The following is a 16,425-nucleotide window of genomic DNA, read 5'->3' as shown; positions in this document are numbered from 1 at the left end:
GAATACCACAAAATAAAATGCTAACATTAGTATACTTTTGTAAAGCCTTACTAGAATAAGATTTGACAGAAGTAATTATATAATTTGATGAAGAATACGATTATTAGGATTTTCACACAATTAGCTGAAATGCTTCCATAAAATATAAAGTTCTGTCATGGACCAGTGATTTATTAAAAATTGCAAATCATTTGTAGATCAGTTAAGGAGGCAAGATACTCTACCCTTACTGTTCAAGATCGCCAATAAGCTTCAATCTTGTCAGTAGTTCAAAAGATTTGGGTCAATTATAAAGATTTCAGAATTTTTGGAACAAGACACAGTGATAAAAACTTGCCATCTTAGATTTTTGATTATCTGGTGAAAACTAAGACCCAGAAAAATGAACATACCACAGACTCACATTCAATTATGGAGTGGGAAGGGAAAGGAAGGGAAGGGAAGGGAAGGGAAGGGAAGGGAAGGGAAGGGAAGGGAAGGGAAGGGAAGGGAAGGGAAGGGAAGGGAAGGAAAGGAAAGGGAAGGAAAGGAAAGGAGAAAGGGAAGGAAAGGGAAGGAGAAAGGGAAGGGAAGGGAAGGGAAGGAAAGGAAAGGAAAGGAAAGGAAAGGAAAGGAAAGGAAAGGAAAGGAAAGGAAAGGAAACGAAAGGAAACGAAAGGAAAGGAAACGAAAGGAAACGAAAGGAAACGAAAGGAAGGAAGGAAAGGAAGGAAGGAAGAAAGAAAAAAAAAGAAAGAAAAGAAAAAGAAAGAAAAGAAAGAAAGAAAGAAAGAAAGAAAGAAAGAAAGAAAGAAAGAAAGAAAGAAAGAAAGAAAGAAAGAAAGAAAGAGAAAACAAGAGAGAAGGAAAGAGAATGAAAGAAAAAAGAAAGAAAGAAAGAAAGAAAGAAGAGAGAAAAAGAAAAAAGAAGAAAAGAAAAGAAAGAAAGAAAGAAAGAGGAAACAAAGAAGAAAGAAAGAAAGAAGGAAAGAAAGAAAGAAAGAAGGAAAGAAAGAAAGAAAGAAACTAAGAAAGAAAGAAAGAAGAAAGAAGGAAGGAAGGAAAGAAAGAAAGAAAGAAACAAAGAAATGAAGAAAGAAAGAAGAGAAAGAAAGAAACAAAGAAAGAAGAGAAACAAAGAAAGAAAAAGAAAGAAGGAAGGAAAGAAAGAAAGAAACAAAGAAGAAGGAAAGAGAAAAGAAAGGGGGCCGGGCGGTGGCGCTGGAGGTAAGGTGCCTGCCTTGCCTGCGCTAGCCTAGGACGGACCGCGGTTCGATCCCCCGGCGTCCCATATGGTCCCCCAAGAAGCCAGGAGCAACTTCTGAGCGCATAGCCAGGAGTAACCCCTGAGCGTCAAAGGGTGTGGCCCAAAAACCAAAAAAAAAAAAAGAGAGAGGAAAAGAAAGAAAGAAAATTGACAATTCATTAGAGCTTAGAGCTTATGGGACCAGAGTATAGCAGGTAAGATACTTGCCTTGCACATGGCTGACCTGGATTCAATCCCTGTCATCCCATATAGTCCCACAAGTACCGCAGGAACAACCCCTAAGCAGAGTTATAAGTAAGCCCTGAGCATCACAGGGTGTAACGGTGTAACTCAAAAACTAAACAAGAAAAAAGTACCTCAGAACTAATAATTCTTTTTTTTTTTTTTTTTTTGGTTTTTTGGGCCACACCCAGAGGTGCTCAGGGGTTACTTCTGGCTGTCTGCTCAGAAATAGCTCCTGGCAGGCACGGGGGACCATATGGGACACCGGGATTCGAACCAACCACCTTAGATTCTGGATCGGCTGCTTGCAAGGCAAACGCCGCTGTGCTATCTCTCCGGGCCCAGAACTAATAATTCTAAGAATCCTATATATTACATGACTTTCATGTACAAGATTCAAAGATGGACATGGTATCAGGAATAATTTAATGCTTAATAAATTATTAACAAATTTAATGCTTAATAATTCCTGCTTTAGGGCCCAGAGAGATAGTACAGTGGTGTTTGCCTTGCAAGCAGCTGATCCAGGACCAAATGTGGTTGGTTCGAATCCCGGTGTCCCATATGGTCCCCCGTGCCTGCCAGGAGCTATTTCTGAGCAGACAACCAGGAGTAACCCCTGAGCACCGCCAGGTGTGACCCAAAAACCAAAAAAAAAATATGATAATAATTCCTGCTTTAAGCCTATTAAATATTCCTACATATATGATCATTACACAAAGTCAGAAAGTCTTTACTGTAATAAGACCCAGAGACAATAGTTAGGGCTGGAAGGGCCGGAAGGACCGGCTCACAATTTGAAGCTTCACAAAGAGTGGTGAATGCTGTTAGGGAAATAACTACACTGACAACTAGCATGAAAATGTTCAAGAATGAAAGAAATAGAATGCCTGTCTGGAATACAGGCAGGGGCGGGGAGGTGGGGGGCACTGGTGGTGGGAATGTTGCACTGGTAAAGGGGGGTATTCTGTTTTTGACTGAAACCCATCTACAAACATGCTTTTAATCATAGTGCTTAAATAAGGATGTATATATTAAAATAAAAGAAAGCTTTGATTCTCTCAAACTATTCATCTATGAATTCATCCTCAAAGGACTTCCTTTCAGCAAACATCAAATGTTTGTCATTTGACTCCATTGTCAGAATAAAGTACTATGAGAACAGAAGCATCGTAGATCAGAGCAAGAGGTCGACCCAGTTTTGATCCATAACATCACATAATGCCCTCAAACCCTCAGAAGTGATCCCTGACCTCAGAGCTAAGGGTACCCCTAAGTACCAGGTAATGCTAAGGAAATATCCTTAATATTCCCTGAATACCAGTGGGAGTGCCTCCCCCATAAAACCCAAAAAGAATAGGCACATTGTTTTGCTCATGACTATCTCATAGAAGGCAAGTATTTTTAAATAAATTTTTAAGAATCTATATCAGCTTTGGTAAATAAAACTGGAATCCAAGTCTGTTCTTTAACTATCACCTATAGCTCTTCCAGTATACTGGCAGAACTAGTTATAAAAACTATAAGGACTAGTTATAAGGACTACCTACTTATGTCTTAGCTTAAGAAATAAGCCCAAATGGAAAAATTTATGGACATAAGCCCCAAGATGGTTCCTTCAGTCTTTATTTTCTCTCTAGACTCTAAGTACATGAGATGTCTTATATTGCTTTCTGCCTAGAATAAATGCTTAAAATATCAATACACAGATCTCCTACTTCTGAAAAATTGTTTACAGTTAAAACCAAAATTGGGATTCTCCATTTCCAATTTTGTGTTTCCACAAAATCACAATAAAGACTTAGCTGTGTTTCAAAAACACAATACAAAAATGTCTTCTGCACACCTATATTTATTGCAGAGCTATTTAGGATAGCCAGAATCTGGAATCAACCCAGACGCCTGACATCAGATGAGTGGCTAAAGAAACATACACATACACAATGGACTACTATACAGCTGTTAGGAAAAGTGAAGTCATGAAATTTCCCTTCACATAGATGGACATGGAAACTATTATGCTGAGTGAAATAATTTAGAGGGAGAGAGACACAGAACACTCACTCATCTATGGGTTTTAGGAAAAATAGACATTATTGTAATAATACTCAGAGACAATAGATGAGAGCTGGAAGAACCAGTTCACAACTTGAAGCTCACCACAAGGAGTGGTGAGTAAAAAAAGCAAAAATCAAACAAAAAAAAAACCCACAAAAACAAAACAAAAGAAAAACAAAGAGTGGTGAGTGCAGTTAGAGAAATAACTACATTAACAACTATCATGACAATGGTAAAGAGAGAAGTAGAATGCCTGTCTCAAAGGCAGGCAGGGGGTGAGGGAGGAGGCATATGGGGACCATTGGTGGTGGGAATGTTGCACTGGTGAAGGAGGGTGTTCTTTTTATGATTGAAACCCAACTACAAACATGTTTGTAATCATGGTGCCTAAAGATGCTAAAAATAGCAGTGTCAATAATTTGGAGTACAGAAGATGATATTCTAAGTAGTAGCAAAATTTCTAGCTCAAACAATTATACAATTGCCTTGTCATTCTCTAAAATAAATTTAAATTTTATAGCTCTTATTTGCCAGTAACTAGTGCAAATGGATAGCACTATGTATATCTTCAGACGACTGTATACCTCTCAAATACAGAGGTAAGCAAATGGGATTCTTTCATATTGTGAGACATCATTTGAAGACCATGTCGTCTATGGACTAAAATGAGAAGATCCAGTGCCTCCACACCTGAGCTCTGCCAGGTCAATGGGCACAGCTCCACAGGTACTGAACCTCTGTACTCTATACCCAAACTTCACCATTTCAACATGTCTAGTTTCAAAGCTCCTCCAAATTTCACACAGTACAGCAAACATGATGGGGACGATAGAAAGTACTTGTAGAATCCCACCAAGTTCAATGAAAAAAAAGTAGAAGAGGGCTAACTAGCTCAGTAAAACCTCAAATACTTTAGTGACACCATTGTGAGGAATTTTAATGAGCTCAGAGAAATGGCACAGATAGTCAGGAAAGCCAGCAGGGCAAAAGTATGAGTACTGGAATGAGAAAAATACAAGCAGAAATTAATAGCACAGAAGGTATTAAAAAGTCAATAGAGGCTCTAAACCAGGGGTCCTCAAACTTTTTAAACAGGGGGTCAGTTCACTGTCCCTCAGACCATTGGAGGGTCTGACTATAGTAAAAACAAAACCTATGAAGGAATTCTTATGCACACTGCATATATCTTATTTTGCAATGAAGAAACAAAACAGATACAAATACAATATGTGGCCTGCGGGGCCATAGTTTGAGGACCACTGCCAAGTGTAACAGCAAGTGAACAATTTTTTTTTTTAAATCAGGGAAAAAAGTCTAGAAAACAACAGTTAACAGGAAAGGGAATTCCAACTCTAATTAGAATTGCCTTTCTAATTTCCCCAATACTTACTGTGCCTATGCAAAAAATAAAGAAAAAAAACTTGCCACCCACCTTTTTTCCCCTCTTTTCTTTCTTGGTGTTTTTTTGTTTTGTTTTGTTTTGTTTTGTTAGCTGATACTGTATTTTTTGTCATTGCTTGTTTTGATTTTTTCTTCTTTTAAATCTAAAGCTTCTAGATAGGCTCCTCCCAATTTTTATCCCAAACAGAACTTGAATCATCTTGATCTGCCTCATAATAAATTGAGGGGGGAGTGGATGATACCAGGAGCAAACAGTCTCATGAATATTGAGTGGAAATAAAAAATGATTAGACCTAAATATCAAACCCAAAGTCAATGACAACAGAATCAAGATAACCCAATCTACAACAACCTATACACAAAGGGGATCTGTTACAGTCCAGGGGGCAAAAAGGGTGGTACATGATGCATACTGGGAAGAGGTGTGGAGGGAGGATAACACTGGGGGTGGAAATGGCCCTAATTCACTGTCACTGTATACCTGAAATATAACTGTGAATGACTTGTAATTCACATTGGTCACAATAAAAATTATTTTTAAAAAATTTCTGAGAGAAAAAAATCTAGAAAACAACAGTTGATAGGAAAAGTCTGAACAGAAAGGACCAGTACACCAGGGAACTATGGGGTGAGTTCAAGAGGAAAAGTTTAAGTTAGTGGAGTCCCTGAAGAAAAGGAAGACAAATTTGATGAAGAAACAAAGATTTTAGGTACCAAGATACAAGAGACCTGAAGGAACCCAGTAAGAAAACCCCATGATACGTTGAACTTGAAATAACAAATTCCAAAAATAGAACACTGAAAACAGAAAGCTCAAGAAGGGAACTTATATAAAAAGGAAGCCCATAAGATTCAAAGCAGATCATCTACAAACAAGACAACAATGGAGGGATATAATACAATAAATGAAATGAACATTAAATTAAGAAATTCTATCCACCAGGTAGGGAAGCCCCACCTAACCACGCGGACCACGCGAACGGCCCTAGCTCCTCCCTGCCAGGTTTTTCCTGTCTGCCTCAGGTATGGAAGCCCCGCCCAACCATGCCTCAAGATAGACAAACCACTGGCAAGACTCACCAAAAAAAAAGAGGGAAATCACCAAAATTAATAGGATCACAAATGAAAGGGGAGAGATTACAACAGAATCCCAAGAAATACAACATATCATGAGGTCCTATTATGAACAACTATACTCAGAATAGAGAACCAAGCAGAAATCGGCAGATTCTTGGAAAAATACCAGCTACCAAGACTGGAATCTGAAGATCTAGAAAATCTAAATAGGCCAATCACTTCAGAGGAAATCGAAGATGTAATTAAGAAACTCCCTAAGAACAAAAGTCCAGGTCCAGATGGTTTTACAGGTGAATTCTATCAAACATTCCGAGAAGACTTACTACCATTGATCCACAGACTCTTCCAAACCATATAAAAGACAGGAACCCTCCCCAACTCCTTTCATGAGGCTAATATCACACTCATTCCCAAAGACGGCAAGGACAGCACCAAGAAAGAAAACTACAGACCAATCTCCCTAATGAACATAGATGAAAAAATTCTCAACAAAATTTTAGCAAACCGAATCCAGCACTACATCAGAAAGATTATACACCATGACCAAGTGGGTTTCATCCCAGGGATGCAAGGTTGGTTCAACATAGGTAAATCAATCAACATTATACACCACATCAACAACAAGAAAAACAAAAACCACATGATCATATCAATCGATGCAGAGAAGGCGTTTGACAAAATTCAGCACCCATTCATGTTGAAAACACTCAGCAAAATAGGCTTAGAAGGAACCTTTCTCAAGATAGTTACAGCTATCTATGAAAAGCCCACAGCCAACATTATCCTCAATGGCGAAAAACTGAAAACATTTCCACTAAGGTCAGGAACTAGGCAAGGCTGTCCACTCTCTCCACTCTTATTCAATATATTCTTATTCTTATTCAATATAATCTTAGAAGTCCTAGCAATAGCAATCTGACAAGAGAAGGGAATCAAAGAAATCCAAATTAGGAAAGAGGAACTCAAATTATCCCTCTTTGCAGATGGTATGATGATATACATAGAAAATCCTAAAGAGTCCACAGTAAAACTCCTAGAAATAATTAACCAATACAGCAAAGTGGCTGGCTACAAAGTGAATACACAAAAGACAGTAGCATTTCTCTACACAAATAATGAAGTAGAAGAGAGAGAGATTAAGAATTCAATTCCAGGGGCCCGGAGAGATAGCACAGCGGCGTTTGCCTTGCACGCAGCCGATCCAGGACCAAAGGTGGTTGGTTCGAATCCCGGTGTCCCATATGGTCCCCGTGCCTGCCAGGAGCTATTTCTGAGCAGACAGCCAGGAGTAACCCCTAAGCATCGCTGGGTGTGGCCCAACCCCCCCAAAAAAGAATTCAATTCCATTTAAAATAGTAACAAAAAACATTAAATACCTAGGGATCAACCTTACAAGGGAAGTAAAGGACTTATACCAGGGAAACTTCAAAACACTTCAGGAAGAAATTGAAGAGGATCTAAAGAAATGGAAGAACATCCCATGCTCATGGGTAGGTAGAATCAATATAGCCAAAATGACCATCCTACCCAAACTCCTATATAGATTTAATACAATCCCCATCCAAATTCAGACATCGTTCTTTAAAGATTTAGAACAATCAATCATAAAATTCATCTGGAACCACAAAAGACCCAGGATAGCCAAACACTACTAAAAAACAAGAAGTTGGGTGGCATCTCGCTACCCAACCTGAAGCTATACTATAAAGCCATAGTGATCCAAACGGCATGGTACTGGTACAAAGACAGAGCCTCAGACCAGTGGGTTAGAACAGAATTTCCAGACATAAGCCCCCAGAAATATAGTCAACTAATATTTGACAAAAGAGCCAAGAACTTGAAATGGGACAAAGAAAGTCTTTTCAACAAATGACGTTGGTACAACTGGAAAACCACCTGTAAGAAATTGAAAATTGACCCATACCTCACCCCATATACAAAAGTCAACTCAAAATGGATCAAAGACCTCGAAATCAGACCCGAAACCATAAAGTTTATTGAGAAAAAAAATAGGCGGAACACTCGAAGACCTATATATCAAAAAAGTTTTTGATGATAGATTGCCAATGGCAAGAACTTTAGCATCAAACATAAACAAATGGGACTACACCAAACCAAAAAGCTTCTGCATGGCAAAAGAAACCATACTCAACACAAGAAGGCAGGCAACTGAATGGGAAAAAATCTTTGCACTCAACATGTCCGATAAAAGGCTGATATCCAGAATATACAAAGCACTCAGGAAGATGAGCTCCACAAAACCAAATAAAGCCATAGAAAAATGGGGAGATGAACTGAAAAGACACTTCACCGAAGATTGAAAGATGGCCAACAAACACATGAAAACATGTTCACCTTCACTCATCATTAGGGAAATCCAAATCAAGACAACAATGAGGTACCAGCTTACACCAGTGAGGATGGCTCACATCAAAAATAATGGAAACAATCTCTGTTGGCAGGGTTGTGGTATGAAAGGCACTCTCATCCACTACTAGTGGGAATGCCCCCTAGTCCAACCCCTATGGAGAACAGTCTGGAGAGTGCTCAAGGAACTCAGAATTGAGGTGCCATTTGACCCAGCAATTGCTCTCCTGGGTATCTACCCCCAAGCCGGAAGGACATTCATTCCCAAATATGTGTGCACCCAACTATTTATCGCAGCACTCAGTATAATAGTCAAGTCTTGGAACCAACCTCGATACCCAACAACAGATGAGTGGATCATTAAGATGTGGTATCTATACACAATGGAATACTACATGGCAGTAAGAAATGATTCAATCACAGACTTTGCAGCAACATGGATGGACCTTGAACATATTATGTTAAACGAAGTAAGTCAGAAGATGAAAGATAAACAGAATGATAGCACAATTCTGAATCACCTAGAAACTACACCATATATACAACTAATATTCAAAGATCAAATAACAGGGCTTAACAGGGTAGAATCTCCGAAAACTGAAATACCACACATATACTGGGCAGAAGTGCCCCGAACACATGAAAGAGGAACATCATAAACTCTCGACCACACATTAAACCATAAAGAAACCAACATCTGCAGAAACAGCAGCATAGAGTGAACAGGTATGTAATCAGCCTAATACTGCAAAGGCTCATAATAATCTCTTAGGGATCTTATACAAGGTTACAGGTAAAGAATACCATGGGAAATCACTGACTACAACCGAAGTATTTCAAAATAATAGGTGTTAATGCCTTAAGCTTAATATATTCAAAATAACCTCTCAGCTTTTCTGTCCACAGGTGTTCTTGGATACAAAGGATGGACAACCTAAGATGGCATCTCAGAGCTAAGCCACACAAGATACCATACCCAGGTTGCGTTACAAAATTGTTTGGATAAAACTTAACACACCCTTTATCTCTAGAGCATACCTTCTTTTAGGACCTGAAGCATATGACCAGCCAGACCACCGAAGCAGCAACGGTGACCTGCAGATTTATACTAAGGGGCCCACTCGTACATATTCAAGCAAAATGGCATCTCCCCGCTCTTTTCACCTCTCTTCTCGCTACTCCCTCTTACTTTTTTTTTATTCCCTATTTAATCTTATTTTCCCCTTTCTTCCCTTTCTGCCCCTTTCAAATACTCTCCCCTATACCCCTTCCAGGAATCCAACTACCCCTTCACCCCTCAATACCATCCAGATTTTCCAATTTATTAAAACTCTTCACCCTCAGTTCTTAATCTATTAGGCATCAAGACTGACCTCCTACCCCAACGAACCAGTACCCAGCACCCGAGCGAAGGGACATCCACTCAAACCCACACCTCGTCCCCGGCAGGAAAAGACAACCAACACCCCTACTGACTCATGCTGTGTGACTCTCCCTACCAACTTATCTAACTTGGACCATTGCTGGATACCAGACTTAGCCCTAAAAGGACTCCCATTGCAAGAACTTTACACAAGAATCCCCATCAAATCCTTTACCAATCTCAGGAAGGGCAGGGTGTGCAATGAAAAGGTGCCTGGGAACCCACACCTCACAAGAAAATCTCAAAAGTCAATGGGGAAACATATACTTCCATCATAAGACCTGTATAACACTAGCTCTTTATTTTTTATTTCATTTTGCTTACAATCATTTTTCACTATACATATGTAAGCAAATATATATTTTTATTTCTATTTTTATGTTTTTTTGGGTGTGTGACTTGTTTCTCTGTTCTTTTCACCCCCAAATGCACCAGCAATATAATGAAGCACCATTTCTTCCTGCAAAGGCACACTAAAAAAGGGGAAATCCCATGTATATAAACAAGCTCTTATCTACTAGAGATAAGAACTCATACTTATTTACAATACAGGGGAATCTCCCACCTTGAAAATATGTCATGTGGATCCATCTTAGATGCCAGATTATACACCAACCATCCAGACTTCAATCCTGAACCCCAGACATAGAATCGACACAGTTCTTCACAACAGCTACAGGAACCAAAGCCCCCCTGGGACATCCTGAATACTACTCGATCTCCAACATGTGCCAGTTCTAATATAAGATCCTGACAACGAGGAAATTGGGAACAAATGGACATAAGAACAGGTTATCCTACCTTACCAACCAATGATAAAACAAAATTGGAAGACTTACCACACTATGGGCCGTGCAAAAGCCAAGAACATGATCTACAGATGACTGGCTGATAGAACTGTGACCGGGCAGTATGTATTCTGGGACCAACAAGAAAGCCCTAGTCTAGGGGTCTGGTCTACGTCCTGCATAACAAACATGACCTCCAATGCCAGAGTCCTGACTGAGGCAATTGCAACTGAACGGGTCTTCTGGAATCATAATGAAAGATGATATCCCAGACTCCATCCGAGCTTCAGCACAAGGGCCAAGACCACTAACCATAGAAGACAGATTAAAATGACATCGAGGAAACAGAACTTCTAAAATCACAAAGAAAGTCATCATCATAAGTTCCACTCCTTGATCTGTGCACAGACTGAGACCCCTAGATTTCTAGAGGTCTGTCTTTATCATCCAGATCAGAGCAGAAGTCTTCCATACGGCACAAAAACACCAAGGGGAGAGTAAATGAACGTGAAAGGAGTCTATAGATAATCCCGTGACAATATATTCCAAGGGTAGGGAAACCCTGTATCTCTTAGGCCAAGGGGATTCCCGTTTCAGGTGACCCCAACATTTACTGTGCCTATGCTGGGGGGGGGGTGAGAGACAAAAAACACTAATCTTTTTAATTTCTTTATTATTTTTTTAATCTAATTTTGATTGAATTCTTTGTTTTCGGGTAAATATTGAAGTAGTTGTCCATTTTTTAATTATATATTTACTTTTTCTTTCTTCTTTTCTCTTCTTCCTCATTGCACCTTGTCATATTTCCTATCTCAAGACCATGGCAACTATGTGGTGCATATTTTTATGGCTACAGTGCTCACTGAATATCTTATTTGATTCCTCTTTTTGAAATGCTGTGGTGTTTCACCTTCTTTTCCCCATCGTCCCTCAAACCAAGGATGAGAGCCTCTAGAATGACTCCGCTCATAGTCGGTGTAGTCAATTTTTACCCCATTACCTTTCTCTTCCTCAAACAAATCCACATAACTTGATCTTTCTAGTCCCGCCTCCCAACTAGAGGGGGGCAATAATGGAGGCACCAAGACCAAACAGTTATAAGCTCACTAAGTAATTAAATAGACACAGAGGGGATCACGCATTCTAGCAGCCCCTGGGGGGAAAAGTGAAGGATATGGGAGGCAGGATGGGAGCGGTTGTGGGAGGACAATTCAGTGGTGGGAATTCCCCTGATTCAATGTAAATATGTACCTGGAATATTACTGTGAACGATATAAAGCCACTACAATTAAAATAAAAATTATGTTTAAAAAAAAGAAATCCTATCCAGCTAGATTTGGAGGCAAGTTATAAAGTTTCAGGAAGAGACAATATCTTAGGGAATTCATGGCCTTAAAATCAGTTTTACAAAAGCATTAAGGAATTTCCTTAAGGTTGCACTGGTGAAGGGGTGTTTACATGTGTGTGTTTCTTTTATAAGTGAAACCCAACTACAAACATGTGTTATTGTGCTTAAAAATAAAAAGATAACTCAGCATGTGATATTAAATGACACTTAAACTGTTGCACTTTACTAGGAAGTTATGTTCACTCCTGGCCTGCTAAAGGATTTTATACATTTTCAATAATAAATTCAAATTTCATTGATCTGTCTTATCAATCCTTACATTTAGATTTTTATTGCAATTCATCTATTCTTTGTATCAACACTTAAACATCATATTTTAATGTGACCAATATTCCCTATCATAGGATAAAGTACATTTTTTCCTATTTGCTTTTGGGCCATACTGGCAATGTTCAGTGCTTAATCCTGGTCTGACCTCAGGAATCATTCCTAGCAGGCTGTGGAACCATATTGGAAGTCAGAGAACTAATTCAAGTAGGCCGCATATGAACTCCAGAACACTTTTGTATTTTTATAGGCCTACCTATTCAGATTTCCACTTTGCATTTAAGTCCCTTTTACTAAATTTTTGTTGTAGGCCTTATTCCATATAAATTCAAAAAGTATATTAGCAATTCTTAGAAAGTTTTATTAATAACAGGGAAAATAATAATCTCCATGAGACCCAAGTACAAAATAGTAGTGCAATGTATTTAATATACCAAAGTAAAATTTTGTTTATAGGGGCTGGAGTGGTGGCACATGTGGTAGGGTGTTTGCCTTGCATGCACTAACCTAGGACGAACCATGGTTTGAACCCCTAGCGTCACATATAGTCCCCTAAGCCAGGAGTAACCTGGTATCACCGGGTGTTGCCCAAAAACCAAAAATAATTGTTTATAAAAATGAGAATAGACAAATTATATTTAAAAACTTAGAGGTTAAAATTATACAATAATCAAACGGACTTCTGATAATCCCATCTACCATTTTTCTCGAAGCAAGTAATATGAAATAAGTTATGTGCCTACTAAGAAGGTATACTGGGGGAGGAGAGAAACTGAGGACATTGCTGTTGGTCATACCAGCAGTGGTGGTATAAGACTGAGGATGGAGTATTACATACTGGTGGTGTAAGATTTGTGTTGAAATAGTGTATGCCTGAAACAACTGTAGTATTATGAATAATTTGTACATCACTATTTTTAAGAACTTAATGAGGACTAGGAACTTTAGTGAAATATTTCTAAGCTATTTTAAATAAACAACATATACACAATGATATACAATCATTTGAGAAAACTACTGTTTATTTAGAAGGTTACATTGGTAGAATTCAGTAGATAAAAAATTTTTCTTTTAAAAATGTCACTGTGAAACATTTTCAGATGAAAGTTTAGCCATACAAAGCATGTAACTGTAGAATTAAAACACAATTAACTTTGACACCACCCCTGCATTTGTCCAACAATTACACAGGGAAAAAAGGGCAGAGGACAAGAGAGTGCTGGTACCTTAAAAAAAAAAAAAGAACAAGTTTTGATGTTATACATGTACTATTTTATAAATGATTCCTAAGCATAGCATAAGACAACAGGCCAAATAACAAAAACTGAATTTTAATGAGGTAAATTCAAAATGTTTCAGTAATTATTTATTTTAAATCCCAAAGAGGGCACATTTCAACTTAGAAAAAACCTAAACCCAAGCAATAATTAACCTAAAATGAAATTACGTTTATATAACTTTATTTGCTTACTGGATAACTATAAGAAGCACATTGTGCTAAAATATGAAAAACTTAACACTTTCAGCCTTTTACTGAAAATAAACATAAAAAAACCAAGCACAAGTTAAAATACAGTAATGCACAACTCGAGATTTTTTTAAGTTTTCAGCATGGCGCAAAAAACAAAACTGAATAATTTAAGGCGATGCAAATTAACTCTCTTCTTTCATAAATCATGGATATATACTCAGGAAAACTTTCTTGTCACAGGTGAACAGTTTCATTCCAATCTTACCTGAAAGAAACAAAGTGATTACATTGATAGATAAGAGAAGGAAGGAAGGAAGGAAGGAGGAAGGAAGGAAGGAAGGAAGGAAAGGAAGGAAGGAAGGAAGGAAGGAAGGAAGGGAGGGCAGGGAGGGAGGGAGGGAGGGAGGGAGGGAGGGAGGGAGGGAGGGAGGGAGGGGGAGGGAAGGGAGGGAGGGAGGGAGGGGGGAGGGGGAGGGAGGGGAAAAAGAAAACATGAGAGAAGGAAGAAAAATCTAAGGGAAATTCAATGAGCTCTGCTAATAAGGTTTGGACTAAATACTAGATAGAGTTGAACTATTTGTGTATCTTTACTGCCCATTCTCAGATACTATTTTAAATGAGCACATACGGTAATTTTTTAAAACAATATTTGTGAGGAAGGAAAGAAGGTATGGAAAGGGAGGGGAAATGAAAGAGAATCCAGCAAAACATTCTACAGGGGCAAGCAATTACTTGTCAGAAGTAAACAGAACACAGAAAAGAATAATTTTATATGACAAAAAAAGGACATCACATTTTTTCATAAGGACACAATTTTAATAGTGACTTATATTAAGATGCAATGTCTGCTAAATTATAAAAATTGCTTTAAAAATATATTGACTTAATTATACTTATTTCCTTTCCTTTACGTATTGACATTTTTCAAATACTGCATATTGAAATCATTTCAAAATGTTTCATTACAACATGTGGCAAATATCTTTATCTGCCTAGCATTGTTTTCAAAATTTAAACTAATGCTTAATGCATTAAACTTTATTGATGAAAATACTACATTCACATATTTCATAAAATCAGAGCCAGAAGGGTCTTAGAAAATAATCACTTTTATGAAATGCTGACAAATAATATACATTTCTATACAGCATTCTGTTCACACATCATTCATAACCTTGAAATTACCATTTATAATTGTGGGTACACTAACATTGAACTTACACTTTTAATACTTACAAGATCCTGTCCATCACTAATGAATAATGAGAAACAAAATATGGTACACAGTCATATAATGGATATTGTTCAGTTATAAAAAGAAATAAAGTTCTAATACATGCTACAACATGGATGAATCTTGAAAACATGATGTTATGTAAAAGAAGTCAGACATATTGCATGATTTCAATATTATGAAATGTCCCAAACAGGCAATCTTATTTAGACAGAAACCACCATAGTTATTACCAGGAGCAAGGGTGCCTGGGAGCACTGATATCAGGTGTGGGATCTCTTTTTCAGTGTTAGAAATTTTCTATAATCAGTCTGTGGTGATGGGTGTACAACATAATATACTAAGAACCATCTTATAAAGGCAAATTTTGTTGCATAAGTTTCATTCCAATTTTTTAAATTAAAAATGTCAATGTTCCAACAGAAATCATTATAGTACCAATATATCCATATAAATGGAATTCATAAATTGGTTCTCAATCATGAAGATTTCACATTCAAAAAAATTGTTTGGAAGAGAAATTAATGACGATGTATTTTAAGAGATATTCAATAAAACTTCTGTTGCCGTTAAAACTGGCAAATATTTCTTTCCTAGGAAGTGAAATTAAAATTTATACAAGCAGCTAAAAATCCTTAGTTCAAATATCCCAATATTGTCAAATTTATAGGAGTTCAAACACAACACCTATCTACATTTATTAGGAATTGGTTGCAGGAAGCGACTTCCTCTCCTTTCTCGTAAAGAAGGATGAACTAAAATAACGAAATTCTCATTAGATGCTGCTTCTGGGTGATGTATCTTGAGTAAAAATTGTACACACAGGGTTGCTGCAAGAAACTGCCTGGAGGTGAAAATAAATGTTCTTAAAATCATGACTTTGGAATGTCTCGTCAAAAGGATGGTGGTGTGTATTCATCTTCTGATATAAAGCAGATTCCCATTAAATGGACAGCACCAGAAGCTCTTAATTATGGGAGATATTGTTCTTAGAGTGACACATGAAGCTTTGGCATCCTCCTCTGGGGGACTTTCATCTTAGGGATCTGTCCACATCCTGGAATGACATATCAGCAGGCACAAGAGCAAGTGGAAAGAAGAGAGTGGGGGTCAGTCTTTCAGGTTGTGGAGAATGTATTTATAAAATAATGCTGAAGTGTTGAATCACAATTGTAAAACACCCCCAAATTTAATGATATCCACCAAGAAATTAACACTGATGAAACAGTGTCAAATTTAGTGATTAGGACTCTCTAAACAGAGTAGTATTTTCTCATCATTAAAATATGCAAATACCATGACAGTGGAACATTTTTATAGATTTACTTTTATCAATTACTTATAAAGAATATGTGCTATTTTTGTAGCCATTCAGGCTTAATCCTTGACACCACATACTCCCCTAGCACTATTAGGAAGTGAGCACTGAACACAAAGCCAGGAAGGAGGACGGCCTGAGCACC

The sequence above is a fragment of the Suncus etruscus genome, chromosome X (genome assembly GCF_024139225.1).
Source record: "Suncus etruscus isolate mSunEtr1 chromosome X, mSunEtr1.pri.cur, whole genome shotgun sequence".
Lineage (NCBI taxonomy): Eukaryota > Metazoa > Chordata > Mammalia > Eulipotyphla > Soricidae > Suncus > Suncus etruscus.
This window is presented reverse-complemented; position numbering follows the sequence as displayed.